Below are 20,563 nucleotides of genomic sequence, written 5' to 3'. Positions count from 1 at the left end.
TCTTGTCTGATAATCTATATAGTAACATTTTGGGGGTAAGTATGTTGTGCAATAAATTAATACAAATAGAACTATGTTAGTGACTTTTTTCAGTCTAGTTGATGTATCATTTTTAACAAAAATTAGGATTATTAGAAATATTTACTGAGGTGCAAGCTGTATACTGCTCCAAAATTTATCTCAAAGACCTGTAGGTATGGGCCATGACAATTATAATATGTGTATACCAATTAAAAGACTATTTAAGCTATATAACCTTCAAATATTTTTCTCATAGTTTCTAGTATCCTAGAATCTCAACTTTTCAATGTAGGAATCTGAAAATTTGGGGCTGTACACAGGTTTACTGATCTAAGAAAAATTTTGCTCTGGAGGTCTATAACCCCATGGGGACAAGGAGTTTCCCTTTGAAAAGTGTTTCCTTAGTGATCAGCACAACCTGGAATCAAAGGAGTTTCTTATAGCCAGCCAATGAGGATGATGTGAGACGAATCAAAATGTAAACTACGAGGAAAGCACAGTAAGTATGAAGGTTGCCACAGTATATTAGTTGCTCTTGCACCTGAGAGTCAGCACTCCCCTGGAAAACATAACTCATGACCAAGACCAAACATATTCAGCAAGGGCTGAAACACATGGAGCTGGAATGGAACACTATTAAAATAAAATTGTGCTTTTCAAAGTAGGTAAAATATCTTAATGGATGCTTTATCTTGTGAAAAATATTCAATTACATGGTTTTTCTTTCTCAATATAATAAAATTTTTGAGAAAGAGCTTTCATAGAACCTCTTGACCAACAAATAAAATTGCATTTTACTGCAAAATTTAGGAAACATGAGGTTTACTCTTCATTGCATCGTTTAGCTACAAGAGACATAAAACGATTCATTTTCAAGTGGTTGGGAAAGATAGCTGAAAGCTGTACTAAACATACAGAAATACATTTGAATTATATTCATTGTCAGGGCAGTGCTGTCTGCAAGTTTCATATGTTAAATATGAGTTTAATTTGAGCATTTCCGTTTTTCCAATTCAGGTCAAAATAAGTGTTCTTATGGTAACTTCTGCTAATGAAGCTAAATCTCAAAGAGTTTATTCAGTGAACCGAGGAACAGCAAATACCTCCATGAGGGAGATGATGTCATAAGCAATGTTGATTACTATTCCTTTCTCTGGTAACTGGAATTTACTAGTTATTTGTCTAAGTGCATAACAATTTTCAGTTTTCCTGAATTATTTATTATATGGGTGTTGACTTTTACAGGTACCTAATATGAGATATTGCATAGAATTTCAGAACTGTACACTGAAATCACATTGGAAATTGATACATAAATGCAGATTTACATGGTTTCCAATACATTATCTCTCGTTGCCTCTGAACATTCCATTTCTACAAGCAATATAACACACTCAGAAGCCATAAAGGGAGTGACAGCTGCATAGTGGAAAGTCAGCCTGTTAAAAGGCTGACTTTACAATCAAGCCTGTATGTCTTCAAAATCAACCACCGAGATCTAGATCAGAGTCACATTATGAGTGCATTTAAGCAACTTGACAATAAAAGCAAACCATATGATTTTGCTAAGCAATAACATAAGTTAACATTAAGAAAACTGTTGTCTTACAGAAAGAAATTTTAAGTATCCTAAGGATGACTTCAGGGCATATGCAAGAGTGTTCAAAATTTTAGACAAATAGGTTGTATGCAGAGAGGAGGCACTTAACTCTATCCTTGTGCATGTCCATAATTTTATTTTGCATCTATATTTGCTCTTCATCTCTAATAAACACTCACATTTTCTTAGTGGAAAATTTAATAAATCTACTTTGGGTCAGAAAGAGACCCATAATTTCCATTAGAAAAAAAAAATGGGTCAGAGACAGGGAAACAATTTTCAAGAATTCTTCTTCATTTCTGCTTTGACTTAAAAAAAAATAAAAAAGCTCTTCATGTTTGCATGCTTTTCCTCTATGGAATAGTAATCTTCAGCCACTTACACATTTGCGGCTAGAGTGAAGCCAGTGCCCTCTCCTAAGAAAAAAGCCAGCCACTGATTTTCCCGGAAGCTCCATGGTAGCGATTTAGGCTTCCTGTTTTATAAGCACACAGTGAAACTTGACAGCAACTCCTGGTCCCCTGGGTCTCTCTGAGCTTTCATCTTTGCCTTGGTTTCTCTAAGAGCCACTTTTATTTACTGTTCCTGCCTGTACCGAGAACCTGTGCTTAGGGACTTTGGCCTCCCTGCTTGTTTGGGCAGAACTAACAAAAGGAAGACCATTTTGTAGATTTTGACAATTTTTAGATGTCTAGCTGTAGCTACTTGAGCTGTAAAACTGAGTATGTGTGCTCACTTTGTACAGCACAAATAAAAATTGCTTCTCCAAACTGTCATTAAAACACCAAAACTTTCTAGTGAACTATATTCTTCCTAAAATACAGATAGTTTATCTTCTGAGAGCCGTTGGCTGCTTTTATTTAGCAAAATCATTTCCTTTGTTCCATTTCTTTCTGTCACATTATTCAAGGTAATAAATACCCTATGGCAGAAACTCTTCCTAGGGGAAGTCTGTTTAAACCCAATTGGGAAAATGCTGAACTTTATATATTCTAAATCTCTCTATCATTTAACATCATACTGTCTCAGCTGATTCCTGTGAATAATATGTTTCTTAATGCCTAAAAGGATGCCAGGCAAAATTCTACTTTGGAGCATATCACATTTCATGTATTGGGGAGCTTGAGCGTTTTTTTTTAATATCAGAGTTAACAGGTATAAAGTTTCCAGCAGGATGAAAGTTGAAAATGTAAAATTTCACACTTCCTAAATTCCCTTACTTTGCAGTTTTTCTGGTCATTAACCACTCTTTACTGACCTTTATTCAACCTGAGTGGAAATGGACAGTGAACTGAAAAACCCAAGATTTCTATGAATGAAATAATTAACTGCACACACAGGAGAGAAGAATTTATGGATCAGTATAGGGATCTTTCTCCTCTATACCTTATTAGACTTGGTTCTTTTGATTGTAGAATGTGTTATTCACAACTTTATAAAGTAAAAGAAATATAAAACCTAATTCTTGGCTCTTAAAGTCAGATCACCAATCAGTTAATAGTGTAAAATATATTCATAGAAAAAGCATATGCATTCTAGAGTTATGCAAAGACTAAAATTAAAACCATATAAATGTCACTGAATGAGACCACTCTTTACACAAAATTTTAAAATTTACAAGAGCCAAATTAAGCATAAAAGATTGCCCAATGCTAGAAGAAAAGGCCTGGATTGGGGCCATCCTACAAGTTGCAGATGGAGAAGGAGCTTACTCTCATTTTATAATTTTTCAGTTAATGTGGAATTGTTATTATGGCAGAGAAAATCACTATAAATCAGTTCTGGAGTTTAAATTTGGACAAACCTAAAGCTCACCTAATCTACCTCTATGATAATTTTCTAATTCTATACAAAAACCACACAAAAATTGTACTTTCTAGCCCTGCAAAATATGCCATATTATTCTTAGAGTCATTTACTCAATGGTCTGTCCCAGTCCTGGCACATATTTGGGAACTGAACTAACAGAGAGAAGATTCTCTCTCTCTCTCTCTCTCTCTCTCTCTCTGGCTCTTTGCCTTTCAAATACAATGAAACAGTATTTTTCACTTTATGTTTCTGTGTGGGAGCAAACTGTTGAAATCTTTACTTAATGTATGCTAAACTGATCTTATGTGTATAAAGAGAATCGAAAATGAATCTTGATGTGAATGGAAGGGGAGAGGGAGTGGGAAAGGGGAGGGTTGAGGGTGGAAGGGACATTATGGGGGGAAGCCATTGTAATCCATAAGCTGTACTTTGGAAATTTATATTCATTAAATAAAAAAAAAATTTAAAAACTAAGAATAGCTATCTCATATATAAAATTACTACCTCTTACATAAAAGCAAGTTACAACTGGATTAATGAATTTTAACAATCTATTATTGCAGTTGCTATTGTTATATAACATGCCATCCCTAAATTTAGAGAAATAAAACTACACAAATATTGGATTCTTCACTGTGAAGACTGGACAACTGGGGGTAAATGGTGGCTGGAATTATCTAGATACATCTATTGACATTTCTCTTCACAGAGATCTCAACGATTGTTTTCAAGCAAGGATTGGGTTTCCTGCAACCTGGCAGTCGCAGCTTTGCCTGACTTCTTCTATGAAAGTCATGATTGAACACCAGTGGTTGGGCAGAAAACCAGAATTTCCAAGGAATTCTATAAGCAGAACTGCCCAGCTGAGCCCCACTAAAAGTACTGGCATTCAGAACTGTGAGTCCATTAATAATAATTGTTTATTAGACCATCTGGGTGCAGACTGATTCACAAATCAAATGTCAAAGCTAACACAGTCCCTCCTCTTCTTTCACTTTCCATAATTTTAGTTATCTGTGATCAACCATGTGATCAAGAATATTAAATAGAAAAATTCCAGAAAAAATAATTTGTAGGTATTAACTAAAATAATTATGAAAATATTTTAATTTATTTAACAACTCTTATTGCACATAATGTATAAGTTACGTAAATGTGTGTAAGGGACTAAAAAAAAGTGTGTATAAGGTTCAGTACTATCTGAGTTTCAAGCATGCACTGGAGGTTTTACAAAATACCTCCAGTGGACAAAGGATAACTGTATATATCTGGTGTTTTTACACCATGCCAATAGTGGAGGAAATAGAAGCAGCTCACTTTTACCAGATAGGGACAGCAAAACACTTCTCAATCTAATTTCAGGGTTAAATCAACACCTGTTTTTTTCTGTTGTCAGTTTTCAGGAAATAGTTTATCTGGCTCTCCCATAGAATACCACTGGAGTCCACCACACTGAACATACTTGTAGACTGGACCTGCTGAGCAAAAAATAGCGATCATGCTAACTATGTTAGTGAAATATGCAGATGCCAAATAAGGAAAGATAAACCAAGAATAATTTAGGACTTTTCCACAGTGGTAAGTTTCTAAAATTCCAGTGGTCTGAAATTTGTAATGTGATATCTTGCAACACTTACCACTAACAAATAATGCATGGCAATCTGGATTTGGGAAGCAACATTTCACATAATTAAATCAGCTACTCCCACCCAAAACCAAGAGACCAGGACTTTATGACTCAGAAGATAATTTTAAAACAAAGCTGAAGGTATCTCTTTTCTTTCTGAAAAATAGCTTCTGGATTGGTAGATAGGGAATTCTACAGACTCTTGTCTGTGGAACACAAAATAACACGAAACATGTGTTGTCCATATTTAACTAGGAGTTGGCTCATTCGTTGGCCTGTCAGTCTTGCCATGTTTAGCAGTAATTCAACAAAATGGAAATGTTATATATGGATTGCACTGTGCGCCAGTCTGAGATGTACAATAATTAGCATGAGTATGTGGCTCCGATTCCCATTATTTGGATTCCTACTGCATTGCTGTCACCTTTCCACCCACATTGATGGCCTCATGAAGGTTTTCCAGGACCTGTGAGGGGGAATCAGAAATAACTTTGCTTACATTTCTCTTTGCAACTTAAACTTGCATCAGCTTAAAGTTGAATTCTGACCTTCATCTCAATTCAAGGATGATGTAGAAAGTCAACATAGAAGGGAAACCTTCCAGTAGGCAGCTTTTTAAGCAGTAAATCTGCTGTCCTTATTGCCTGAAAGAAAAATGGTTAAAATTGAGTTATATCGATTCATGGACATTTGCTCACTAAACAATAGCCACTGCTGAGTAGGCTCTTAATAAGCTGACAGCCTGGGAATGTCAGTCAGTCTCATTCTGCAGTCACCCTCATGGTTGCTTAATGGGACATGTACAGAATAGTACTGCAAGAGAAAAGATACTCCGAGGAGGTACAGCAACACGTACTTCTCGCCAAAGCAGGTTTATATTCTGCTGTTGGGTTGCACTCCCCCAAAAGCAGAGGTCAGTACTCCCCTTAAAGGCGTTATTTCCCAAGGGAGCCAGCCAACTGCCTGATAGCACCTGCTGTCTTTGGAAACTTGCTTCATAAGGGCAGCAGCGATAGGTTCTTCCTACAAAAACACTCTGAGCATAGACGAGCTTTGTGGCTTCTCATGCTTATGCCAGCATCATCATTCAGGGACTTCTGCAATGTCTCAGTTACCATCTTGGTTTACTATACAAACATTGTTTCTGCACAGTAAGGAAGCAAAGGCCTTAAATGCATGGGATTTATTGATCTTTCTAAATATCTCATTGCCCAATGGATCTGATAGAATCGTGAACTAGATCTCTGAAAACACAGATACAGTCTCAGCTAGTAGAAAACAATTTGCCAATTTCAAGTTCTGCCCTATTGGACACGATATGGGCTTTGATTCAAACAATTTTCAGTGCAGTTTCTCCCACAGGCAGAGCACTAAAGACTTAAAACCAAATGGTGGAAGCAAGAGTGGCTCTTCTCAAAACCAGACATGTAAAGAAACTTCAAGGTTTCTGGATTCTCCTTTCTGTGAATTTTAACAGAACCACAGATCTTAATTCTCAAGGGAAGAAAACTTTCACCAGGGCTAACAGCACTGTTTCAATTGAAAATTGAGCCTTCCATTTTGATTTTGCCTCATGGTCAACAAGCTAAAAGAAGTAAAAAGAAAAAAAGAAACTGGAGTAAACTAATCCTGTGAGTAAATATATCACCAAAGAGAATCAGGCTGCTGCTACACAAGGAGAAAAGAAAGCAAGCTATGTGTAGAATGCAGGGTATTGATCAGAGCACCTCTAGCGCTTTAGAGCTCATTAGGAAAATTTAATGGGAGAATATAGAAGCGCAGTAAATGCAGGACTCCTGTGGATCTCACACTTCCGGCTCACATTTCCAGGTAAAAGACCCCTGCTTTACCTACCAGAATTGACTTCTGAATGCATTAACAATTAGGGATTTGCTGGGGAAGAGTAAATCCCGGAAAAATTTTTTTTTTAAAAAGAGAGGCCCCACTATGTCTCCTGGACCTGTCTGTATCCTGTGTTATGCACTTACCGCAGTTTCTTATCCTAAATTCAGGTGACATCCTTTGGTCCTCCAGCTCTGATGATTATGGCAGTTTCTGTTGTTGTTAGTCTCTGAATGGATATGCTGTTTTGGCTGGAAGACTCTCCTAACACTTAAGAACTATTTTTCCATATTAAACTTCACCTGTTCAACTCTCTAGCATGGGATGTTTTCATCTCGAAATCTGCACTGATAGAGAATTATAGATAGGGAGGCTGTTATGATTCTTGAGCAAAAAGAAAAAAACTTTTTCAATCTTATTCAATGTCTTGCAGTTGATATTGGAATTGCTTGGCTGTTAGTAGACTCAGTACACTGTTTGCCATTTTTTCATATAATCCTTTTGTGTTTTCTGAATAGGTAGAGAATCCCTGATGGCCAGCAAGACGAGTGGTAGGAATCAGAAATCAAAATCTAACCTCAAGCTTCTCACTTTAGGCAGCTTTTAAAAAATTTTTAGGAAGAATCTGCAGCTGTACAAAAAAAATACTTACCATATCATGTTCATCAAAATAAAAAAGCAAAAATTAAACATATAGTATAATTCCAACTGAATAATTGGAATTGCTTAAATAATATTATGTACAGAATAAGCCTAACTGTAGACATAACAAAATGCCACAGTGGTGGAATTCTGGGTGGTGTTTGTTACTTTGATAATTTTTTAAAATTTCTTTTTGTGACCATATTACTTTTTTAAGTACTAATTTCAAAAATGATGGTAGATACATCAAGCTTTTAGATAACACTTAGTATACAACTTATTTTTATTTTGCTCTATTTTAATTTTCCTTAAACATAAGTTACAGGTATATTTATATAACATTGGTTAAATTTTGCACTTACTTTTATGCAATTTGAATAAATTCTCAATTTTAAACTTGTGTTATTGATAACATTTTTAGGATCTTATTCCAATAATAATTACAGCAATTGATTGTGAAGCATACTTGAATCTGTGGAATTCTTACCTGTATAAAGTATAGCTCACACAAAAAGTCAGAATGTATATATTTTTACAGTTATGTTTTGATAAAAGAGCCAAATTCATAGCTAAGACTTTATGATAAGCCCTGAAAAGATAAAATCCTTTATAAGCCAAGGTAAAATAACATTGATAGCCTTGGGAATGACTTCCTTCCCTCAATTACAAGTTGTAGTATCTTAGAATTCCATAGTATAAAAATATAAAACATATTGAATGTATTTGATAGAAAGGAAATCAAGTTTATAATGCAGTTTGAGTAGTATAGTATTAATTAGAGCATTATGAATTAGTCTCAAATTTAAGGATATTAACTCTTAAGAAAGCATAATGATTTATGTTGTTATTGCATTTTTCTAAATACCTATAAAAATTCAAAGAGAAGATTTTTTAAGAGTTATTTATTTGCAAGGCACAGTTAGAGAAAGAGACAGAGAGATCTTGCATCCACTGGTGTTCACTCCCCAGATGACAACTGCCACATCTGGAGCAGATCAAAGCCAGGATCTTTCAGGTCTCAGGGACCTGAGCACTTTAGCCACCTTCTGCTGCTTTCCTAGGCTCATTAGCAGGGAACCAGGACATGAACTGACGCCCAAATGGGATTCTGACATCACAGGTAGCAGCTTTACCTGCTATGCCACAACACCAGCCCCAAATAGCAGATTTTTAAAATAATTTAAAAAGATATATAACTACCCAAAACTAATATAAAATATTTCTCTGTTACTCACTGGAATATCTAACAAATACAAATATACCACCTTTAGAAATGGTATTTGGCAAAACTGCAACATAAAGCCTATTTTAATATTCAGAATAAATGTTCATGTAAATATTAAATTATAAATTATGAAGATGGAAGCAAGACATGGAAACGTGTTTCATGTTGGCATTAGATAAAGCACAGACTAAGTAGTTAAAATTCATTGTCACAGGTAAATCTTCTATCATCGCTTCCTTTCTCTTTCACAGAGAATCCTGTAACTGGCAAAAACCATTCTTTGGAAGTAAAGAAGAAATTAAGGCATTTCCAGATAAAAACACTGAGATATTTGTTACTACTAGGCCTGCCTTGAAAACCTGCAGGATGAATGAAGGGACACTAGACAGTAAGTCAAAGAAATAAAGATCTCAATAAACGTTAACACATGAGTAATGACAGAGCTAGTATCATTGTAACAACAGCACCTATTTTTTGTATTATGCATGATATAAGAAACTAATACTTGAAAAATAGTACTAGTCTAAAAGCCAGTGTGACTGTAACTCCATAATTGTTTTCTATACAATTAAAAGGACTGATAGGGGGTGGGTTTTGGGGCACAGTGGTTAAGTCACTGCTCAGAATGTCTGCTCCTGGTATTGGAGTACTTGTTCAAGTTCCTGCTGCTCCACTACTGATCTAGCTTCCTCCCAATACATCTTGGGAGGCAGCCGATGTCTCAAGCACATATGCTCCTGCCATGCACTTGGGAGACCTAGATTGAGTTTTGGGCTCCTGGCTTTGGTGTTTGGGAGCATTTGGGAAGTGAATCAGTGAATAGAAGATCGCTCTGTCTCTGTTGCTCTGCTTTTCAAGTACGGACAACAAAAGTAAATAAATATTTACAAAAAAATCTAATGTGCCCAATGGATTATTTATTCATATTTTGGTATGCAGTGTATAAAGCTGTAATTTTGGAACATCAACAACTGAAAACAGTGAAGATGTGGCTATTGAAGTTAATCTGGTATAAATTCAAATTAGTGTGTTATAACTTTAGGATGATGAATACAATCCCATATTACCACAATAAAATAGCTATAAAACAAATATGACAAAAAGAGAAACATTTACTACCAGAAAAATATCCCAAACATAAATGAAGATGTTGAGGAAATAAGGAATAAAAAACACTTTAAGGCTATCAATAACTAATAACATCTTGAAAGAAGCCTCTCCTTATGTAAACCAGTATAAATGGTTCACACCCCAGTCAAAAGACAGAGATTGACAAAGTGGCTAAAAACAAAAATAATATGATTACAACTGTTCGCTGTCTACCAGAAACACATACTAGAATCAAAGATAACAATAATTTGAAAGAGAAAAGATGGTAAAAGATATTCCATGCAACTATTAACCAAAAGATAGCAGAAGTCATTATATGAGAGTCTTCCAGAAGCTGGATAAAAATGCATATTATGAAAAAATGCATGGATTCCAAAAAAAAAATCTTACACTGAAATAAACTTTTATTTTAATTACATTTTCTTCATAAACTATTTAAAATACCATCATATTAATGTAAGACAAAATAGAGTTTAAATCACAAAGGTTTCCAAAAACAAAGGATACTATATATTAATTAAGGGCTCAATACATCAAGATGTTATACCAATTATGAACATATATGCAGTTAATGATAGATCATCAAATTCTTTAAAGCAAAAACTGAAATGAGAAACAATTCTACAATAGCAATTGGAACTTCAATACCCACTCTTAGTAATGCATACAACAACTAGATAGAAGATAAGAAATAGAGGACTTAACAGAATAACTTGATTTAACAGACATAACCAAAACTCTACTCAACAACAGCATATACGTTCTTCTCCAGTGTATATGATGGTTTCCAGAATATAGACACAAATTATGTCTCAATAGATTTACAAAGATATGTTCTCATACAAAATATCTTCTCTGACCACAATAGGATGAAACTAGAAATCAATGGAAATCAATAATAGAACTGAAACTGGAAAATTCACAAATCTTTGGAATTTAAGCAACACACAGTAAAATGATCAACATACCAACAAAGAACTCACAAAGGTAACTTAAAAATACTGAGAGATTACAGAAAATGAAAACTTGAGATACAAAAGGTTATGGGATGTGGTATAAAGCAGAGCTAATGGAGAAGCTTACAGCTATAAACACTTACTTTAAAAAAACAAGATCTCAAATTAATAACATAACTTTACAACTTAAGGAACTGGAAAGCAAAAAATTAAATCGAAAATTAGCAGAAGGCAGAAATAATAAAATCAGATTATAGAAAATCAATGGATAAGACTGATGAAACCAAAAGACAGTTCCATATAAAAATCAACTAAACTGATAAATCTTTAGCTAGATGGACCAGGAAAAAGAATTTTCCAATTATAATGAGACATGAGATTGGAAACATTACTACAAATCCTAATAATTTTTTAAAAGATTTATTTATTGAAAGGCAGAGTTATGGAGAGAGCCAGCAAGATAGAGATTTTCCATCTGCTCTCTCAATCACCAAAGGGCCACAACAGCCAGAGCTGCAGCTATCTGAAGCCAGGGGCTTCTTCCAGGTCTCCCATGTGGGTGCAGGGTACCAAGCACTTGAGCCATCGCCACTGCTTTTCCAGGCACGTTAGCAGAGAGCTAGATTGGAAGCAAAGCGGCAGGGACTCAAATGGGTGCCCCTATGGGATGCCAGCCCCAATCCTAATAATTTTTATAATAAAAAGGATAACAGTCCTGTGAACAATTGTATGATGACAAATTGGATAATTTAGGTGAAGTAGACAAGTTCCCGGAAGCATAAAACCCATGAAGACTAAATTATGAAGAAATAAACAATCATTGTTTATCTGTATAACTAGTAGAGCTTGAATCCTCTCCTAAGAAGAAGAGAGTCCTGAATACTCTTCTTTGGTGCATTCTAACAAAAATTTAAAGTAAAACTAACATCAGCACATTGTAAACTTTTTCTAAACAATTGTAGAGGAGGGGACACTTCCTAAATCATTCTCTGAGGCCAACATCACCAAACCCAAAGATACAAGAAAATTATAAACAAATATCTTTTGTGAGCAATGTTAAAAACTTTTCTCCAAAATACTAGCAAACTAAATTCAGTAGTGTATTAAATTATATATCATGATCAAATGATACTTATCTGTAATGCTAGAATGTTTCACCTGTGAAAATTGACCAATGTAATAGACAATGTTAACAGAATGAGAGTACAAAACCATATAATCATCTCAATTGATGCAGAAAAAGCCTTTAACAAAGTTCAATACAATTTATGACAAGAACACTCAACAAATTAGGAACAGAAATAAAATATCGCAGGTCTGGCCTTGTGGCATACTGGGTAAAGCTGCCGCCTGCAATGCGGGCATCCCATATGGGCACTAGTTCAAGCCCTGGATGCTCCAGTTCCAATCAAGCTCCCTGCTAATGCACCTGGGAAAGCAATGGAGGTAAAGATAGGTAAAGAGACAAAGGAGGAGATCTTCCACTGCTGGCTCATAACAGTCAGGACTGGGCCAGGCCAAAGGCAGGAGCCAAGAACTCAACCCAGGTCTCCACGTATGTGCCATGGACAAAGCACTTGAGCCTTTTCCTGCTACCACCCAGAATGCATCAGCAGGAAGTTGGATCAGCAGCAGAGTAAGTGGGACTCAAACTGGCACTCTGACATATTATGAGAATATCTCAAGCAGTGGCTTAACCCACTGTACCACAATACCAACTTCTGTACAATAGCTTTTGAAAAAACCATGGTACTTCCTCAAATATTAACAATAGAATTTAGTGGAACAGATATTTCTCCTAGTGATTAAAAGACCTACATCCACTGGGTTCAGTTCTTGGCCCTAACTCCTTTTTTTAAACAAAATTTAATTTAGTAAATATAAATTTCCAAAGTACAGTTTATGGATTATAATGGCTTCCCCCCTCCATAACTTCCCTCCCACCTGCAACCCTCCCATCTCCTGCTCCCTCTCCCATTCCATTCACATCAAGATTCATTTTCGATTCTCTTTATATACAGAAGATTGATTTAGTATATATTAAGTAAAGATTTCAACAGTTTGCACCCACACAGAACATAAAGTGTAAAATACTATTTCAGTACTAGTTATAGCATTACTTCACATTGGACAACACATTAAGGACAGAGATCCTACATGAGGAGTAAGTACACAGTGACTCCTGTTGTTGACTTAACAAATTGACACTCTTGTTTATGGTGTCAGTAATCACCCTAGGCTCTAGTCATGAGTTGCCAAGGCTATGGCAGCCTTTTGAGTTCGCCGACTTCAATCTTATTTAGACAAGGTCATAGTCAATGTGGAAGTTCTCTCCTCCCTTCAGAGAAAGGTACCTCCTTCTTTGATGGTTCATTCTTTCTACTGGGATCTCACTCGCAGAGATCTTTCATTTAGGCTTTGTGTTTTTTTTGTTTTTTGGGTTTTTTTTTTGTTTTGTTTTTTGGTTGTTGGTTTGTTGTTGTTGTTGTGGTTTGTTGTTGTTTTTTTTTTTTTTTTTTTTTTTTTTTTTTTTTTTTTTGCCAGAGTGTCTTGGCTTTCCATGCCTAAAATACTCTCATGGGCTCTTCAGCCAGATCTGAATGCCTTAAGGGCTGATTCTGAGGCCAGGATGCTATTTAGGACATCTGCCATCTTTGAGTCTGCTGTGTTTCCCGCTTCCCATGTTGGATTGCTCTCTCCCTTTTTAATTCTATCAGTTAGTATTATCAGACACTAGTCTTGTTTATGTGATCCCTTTGACTCTTAGACCTATCAGTATGATCAATCGTGAAATGAAATGTGCCAGGTGATTCCAATTCAATCCCATCAAGGTGGCATGTACCAATGCCATCTCACTAGTCCAAGTGATCAATTTCAGTTCACAATTGATGATACTGATAGGTCTGAGAGTCAACGGGCCCTAACTCCTAATTCCTCCTTCCTGCTAATGAAGACCTTGGGTTCTGTCCTCCTATATCTGAAACCTGGTTTCAATCCATGTCTTCCAACTTCAGCTTCTGGCTTCCATAGCTTCAGCATCAGCCCAACCCCAGCTGTTGTAGTGTATACCCAGCAAATGGGAGTACTTGGGTTCTCTCTATCTCCATTTCTGTTTCTCTCTCTCTCTCTCTCCTACCCTTCCTCTCAAATACTTTTTTTAAAAAAAAAGTAATTATCAGAGGCCAGTGTTGTTGCGTATTGGGTAAAGGCACCACCTGTGATGCTGGTGTCCCATATGGGTGCCAGTTTTTAATCCAGCTCCCTCTTGGTGACCTGAGAAAAGCAATGAAAAAAGGCCCAAGTCCTTGGGGCCCCAGCCACCCATGGGGGAGACGCAGTTTAAAGTTGAAGCTCCTGGCTCCTGGTTTCAGCTTCGATTTCCCCCCCCCTCTCTCTGTGTGTGTGTATGTGTGTGTATCTCCTTCTCTATATATAATTCTGATTTTCAATTTTTTTAAAGTGTAATTATAAGGGCTGGCACTGTGGCACAGCAGTTTAAAGATCCAGCCTGCAGCACTGGTGTCCCATATGGGCACTTGTTCGAGTCCCAGCTGCTCCACTTTCAATCCAATTCCCTGCTAATGAACCTGGGAAAGCAGTAGAAGATGGTCCAAGTTCTTGGGCCCTTGCACATACATGGGAGACCCAGAAGAATCTCCTGGCTTCAAATTGGTTCAGCTTCTGCCATTATGGCCATTTGGGGAGTGAAACAGCAGATGGAAGACCTGTCTCTATCTCTCTTTCAAATAAATAAAATAAATCTTAAAAAATATATAATTATCATATATCCCAAAGTTATAGCATTAAATCTCAATGTACAGCACACTAAGGACAAAGATCCTACATGAGGAATAAGTGCACAGTGACTCCTGTTGTTGACTTAACAAATTGACACTCTTGTTTATGGCATCAGTAATCACCCTAGGCTCTTGTCATGAGCTGCCAAGGCTATTGAAGCCCCCTGAGTTCACTGACTCTGATAATTTTTAGACAAGGCCATGGTCAAAGTGGAAGTTCTCTCCTCCCTTCAGAGAAAGGTACCTCCTTCTTTGATGACCGTTCTTTAAGTTTTATTTCTGGGTATATCCTCAAAACAATTGAAAGCAGGATCTCAGAGATGTTTGATTATTCACATTCATAGTGGCAGTATTTCCAATATCTAAACTGTTAAAGAAACCAGTTGTCTATTGATGGGTGGTGAATAGATATGAACAATCTAGTGTGTCCATACAACAGAATATTATTAAACCTTAAAAAAGAGGGAAATTCTGATATGTGGTACAAATGGATGGACCCTAAGGACGTTACACTAAATGAAAGATAAATGCTAAGATAAATGCTGACTACTCCACTTGTATGAAGTAATTAGACTAGCTCAAATATAGGGACAGGGAGGAATAGGAACCTACAGTTCCAGAAAACAAAAGGAATGCTGGAGATGGATGCATAACTGTAGGAATAATTTACCACTACTGGGCTGTACATTTTAAAATGATTTAAATGGTAAATTCTGTGTTCTGTATATAAAACAGTATCTTGAACTCTTCATTACAGTTTGAGGGAACCCATTTCTACACTGTTGTTATGTTCATGGCTAGTTGACTATTTTCCTATATAATTTTCAGAACAAAAGTATATTTCAAACTAAAACCATACACTCATTGTGACACTCAAGTGAATTAATATTCTGCTACCAATGCTGTACAACAAATACTTCAAAATGCAGTCATGTGAAACCGCAGCTATCGGTCAGAAACTCAGAGTGTCATGAGAACAGCTCATCTCTATTCCTTGATATCTGAAACCAAAACAGAAACAGCAGCCCTATAGGACCGCACTGATGTCATGGTGAAAAGAATTGAATTGCTGGTAATGGAATTCTGCAGTTACTAAGTCAGCTCAGTGTGGCACTCGTGCCCTGGAGCTCTTTGAGTCACCTGGCCAAAACCACCTTTAGGGGGAGCGATCTTAGACTCCTCTTGCAGGTCATGTGGTTATGGGCAGGAAGGTAGAGTTATTTCTGGTGGGGGTTAAGGAAGAGGGGACTGTAATAAACTCGATTTTGTGCTAATACTTGTTCATTTTAAGAATCTCCAGATAATTCTGAAGAGCACATAGCCTTAGGCTCTACTTATTGTTCTATATTTGAACTTGAAATAACTTTTTAAAAATCACAGTTTGTATATTTATAAAACATTCTTTTGATCCAATTTAATATGATCTAAATGATGTCCACTGATTTATAAGCGTGTCTGGCAACTAAGATAATAATATACAGTATAAATATTGCAAAATGGAAAATAATGATCGGGGATTTCTACACCTACCTCCCAGATCAAACTGACAGTTCCCAGACAAGTGCCTCTGAACACTAGAAGATTCCATGAAAAAAAGGTCTGTGTGTGTATGTGTGTGTGCGTAAGCAAATATTTGTCGCCCTTTACTTTAATTGCAGCTGCTTATTCCCAACAAGTGGCTATATCAACTAGAAGGCAGAATATGGGAACGAAGCATTTCAGACAAAGTTTAACAGTGGAAATGCAAAGTATTCTTAGCATTGAATAATGACAATCTAATGAATGACACTGATGCTGAGGTTGTCCACAATATTGTTTGGTTATCATTAACAAATCACATTATCTTTCCTTTCTTTCTGTAGCAATCAGTCTCCTGAAGCAAGCTACATGGCAAATTCTTTTGACAGAAGGCAATTCCTTTTCTCCATTTCCTCCTTAACTCCATAATGAAATTCTAATGAATACTAAAGGTTTCTGTGAGTAGTACAATAATCTTCTATTGTATTACTGATTGAAAAGAACTTGCTGCATATTCAGAGAGATGAAAGAACCTGATTTTCAAACAAATAGTTTTGATAGATTCAGGACAAATCTAAATTGTATTTAATTATGCTACTGTGCAGTGCTCTTATAACAGTTTTTCACGTTTAAGTTAATATCTTTAAGAACAATTCTAATATGTAGAGTCTATTTCCTGATTAGATAGAACCATCTTTGTATCAGTGTTCTGGGAATAGTGACATGATGGTAGTCTAGGAAGTCAAAATATTGTCCTGAAAAAGCTGCTAGGAATAATGTTTTGGAACGTGTATGCCTACAGAGAGAGATTTTCTCACATTAATTTGATGACCTTTATAAAAATGAAAATATTTTTGTTTTCATGCACTCTCAATTGCCTACAGGTTTAAAGTCAATTTTGTAAAGGAAACACATATATAATATGAAAAATGTGCTGCTTCAAGTGTGTGTTGCAATGGCATCCCCCACCTAATGAAAGATTGGTTGTGCTCAAGAGCTTTAGGCCCCTAACCTGAATACTTCTGCATATATCTCATCCTGTGTGCTCACTGTACCTTTACAGTGTTAAGGGAGAAATATGAATGCTTCCATAAAGTTTTTACCCAGAAGGAAAAGCAAAAGTGATTTTTAAAATTTATATCTCAAGATAAACTCAGTGGAAAATTATTGTCACATGGAAAAAATTGACCTTTGTAACATTCTATGTCTTTATAGTTTAATAGCATCACAACATGATTTTACCTTTGTTATTATTTATATTTTTTATTAGCTCTTCTTTAATTCATTTTATGCTTGATTAAATATGTACATAAGCATATATATATATATATATATATATACAGTCTCCTTTTAAAATTTTTTAAGTAGTTATTTAAGGGGCAGATAGGCTGAGACAGAGCATACTTATCCATTTGCTGCTACTCTCCAAATGCCTATAAGAGCCAAGGCCCAAGCTAGAAGCCAAGAACTCAGTCCAAGTCACCCACATGGATAGCAGGAACCCAGTTACATGCAGCATTACACCTACTTCCCAGGATTTGCACTGAAGGAAGATAGAGACAGGGCCCAGAGGTTGGAGTCAAATCCTGGTTGTATGATATAAGACAGGTATGTTAGCCTGCTTCTTAACTTCTAGGCTAAATGCCCAACCCTGGCTAAATATTTTTTGATTCATCTCTATGCAGGAATGGAAAATTATTTTTTTTGCTCAAATAATACAACTTTTAACAAGACTTAGTGGTAAAAACGACACAGGACAAGTGACCTAATGAAGGATCTTCAAATTAGACTACCTGGAGTTTTACGTGCATTGATTTACCTTGCAAAATGAATGACAGATTTTACTTAGGTTTGGCAATCAAAATCATTTATCAAGATACCATTTTACTTTGATTTTCATGATTACTATATATTTTGAAATCACATTTCCTTCACTTACAATTTTCAAATGGTGACTCTTCTATAATTACCTCAATTTGATTCCACAACTGATGAGCCTTTGGTCAAATGACAGAATCTATGGGAAAAAAAAAAAAATCAACCTTATGTTTCCAAAACTCTTTTGTCTAAATTGTTTACCAGATTTGCATGATTATATAGGACATAAAATAATATACAGGAAAATACTGTGCCTTTAAGTTATGAAAATAATTATTCTCTTTTGTAATTATTAACAACCATACTAAAATGAGCCATCTCAAGTTGGTCTTGGATTTCTAAGGACTAAAGTTTACTATTACAAATACATGAATTATCAGACACTCATAAAAGAAGAGGTTAATCATCAGTAAAATACCATTTTTAGACTGAGAAGTACACAAACACTGAAGCACAATCAAGATGATGAGAGTATAATCTCCATAGCCAGTACTAGAATGTAATTGTAATTAAGAAAGGTAGAACCCAATCAACTGTATTATAAGCTATCAAAAGAAAAAGAAAGTATTTAGAGTAAAATACATGGAAAGATAATTCAGAAATGTGAAAATATAAATGGCTAATGAATAAAGTTGCATATTCAGTAACTCAACAATTAAAATTGATATTTTTATCTATCAACTTTTCAAAATCCATGAATGAAATACCACCAAATGCTTGTAAATATTCAACAAAGAAAGCAACTACATGTTTCCGAAAATTTGTATTTGTAAATTTTCACCTATTCCAGATTATATAGTAAAAGGGAATTGACAACTTTTAAATCTATTTGTAGTACTTGATTAAATAGACATCTAAGAAATTACTCTATGGAGAGGATGTCCCAAAGATTTATAAAATCATATGAAGATGTCCACTGCAATTGTCAATTTAAAAGAAGTTATAATCTAAGTATAAAAACTAGGAGACTGATTAGATACATTATCTGGTATTGTGGATTATCAGCCATCTTTAATTATATCTTTGTAAAGTACTGTCTAAGTACTAGTTATAGCATTAATTCACATTGTACAATACATTAAGGACAGAGATCCTACATGGGGAGTAGGTGCACAGTGACTCCTGTTGTTGATTTAACAATTGATTCTCTTGTTTATGGCGTGACCACAGATTTCTAGCTCAGGCCACCAACTATTAGGGACAGGATTGAGCACCCCCTCCACTGCCATTCCTAAAGGTTTCTCTGCCTCCTACTTTAACAGAGACCCAGAGAAAGAGCAGTGAGGCAGCAGGAGCATTGTAAGGGGAGGGGGCAGGCCAATTAACAGCTGTTTTACACAGTGATCTGCCATCAAAGAGACTCAACAAGGCCAGCCCACCCCCAAAAAGGCACCTGTTTTCAATATGAGGAGCAATATGGGCAAGCAGCTGTCAGCTCTGCCAAGAGCCAGGCCAGTGGAAATGGAACTGCCTTAGGGGTGGAAGGACTCCTGGGTCAGAACCACAACCATGCTGGCCCCACAGTGAAAAGCCCTTCACTCTACCCAGCTTCCTAGGAAACCACCGTCATCAGGAGGGCATCCTGGGGTCAGTAACAATCAAGGCAGAGTTGTAAATTTTATTTTACAGATGCTACCTATTCGATACTAACCCCCTATGTAGGTCAGCATTCCTCCCAGGCCAGCCAAGTAATGCAAGTCAACGGCGTGCCTTCCCCTACGGAGGTTCACACCTCCCTTATCCAGCACCACATGGGAAGAGATAGACAAGTCTGGACCTCACATACACCTGGCCAGACCTTACCACCCATTTGATTATTATAAAGTCCCTCCTGTCAGTTTCTGTGTGCCTCTCATTGGGGAAATTCCCTTCTTGTTTGGATAGCACCTTTCTTAGGTCCTCTAATAATGACTCTGTCTTAGTTTTATAGACCCTGTGTATTTAATCTGCTTGTTAGATTCATTTGCTCCAGGCGATAAAATTCTAGATGGCCATGCACTTGGAACCTCGGTTGGAGACAGTTTTGGTGAGCTAGTGCTCACAGCCCCCTCAAGAGGCCAGCTGCGGCTGGAACCCTGTCTTTACCGCAGGTCCCTTCTCTGCGCCTACTCAGCTTGAAGAACTCACCTTCAGTCCTCACCCTGACAGCAGCCAGGGTTTCCATAAGCAGAGGGAGGAAATGAGGGAGCGTAGGACTAGAAGCAGGCCAGGCTAGCTCCATCCCGTGGCTCCTTGCCAGCACGTACACATTGAACAAAACAGGAGCGTTCCTCCCCTGTGGCAACCAGGCATACACCTATCTTCCCACTAACCAGACAGGGCTCTTGCTTTCCTATTTTCCCCTTTGCCCTCCTCATTTTCACCATCTTTTCACCATGGGCAATGTCTCTAGCATCTCCTTTTATCCTCATAACCATAGTGCGCCTATTTCTACCATGTATAACTAACTTACCCCAAAGGCTCTTGCAGGAACAAATGAGTGCTATATCCCAAGCCATCATGCAGGAAAAAATGCAAGAGTGCTCTTCTTCAGTCAAT

Source organism: Oryctolagus cuniculus, chromosome 11, assembly GCF_964237555.1.
Source record: "Oryctolagus cuniculus chromosome 11, mOryCun1.1, whole genome shotgun sequence".
NCBI lineage: Eukaryota > Metazoa > Chordata > Mammalia > Lagomorpha > Leporidae > Oryctolagus > Oryctolagus cuniculus.
This window is presented reverse-complemented; position numbering follows the sequence as displayed.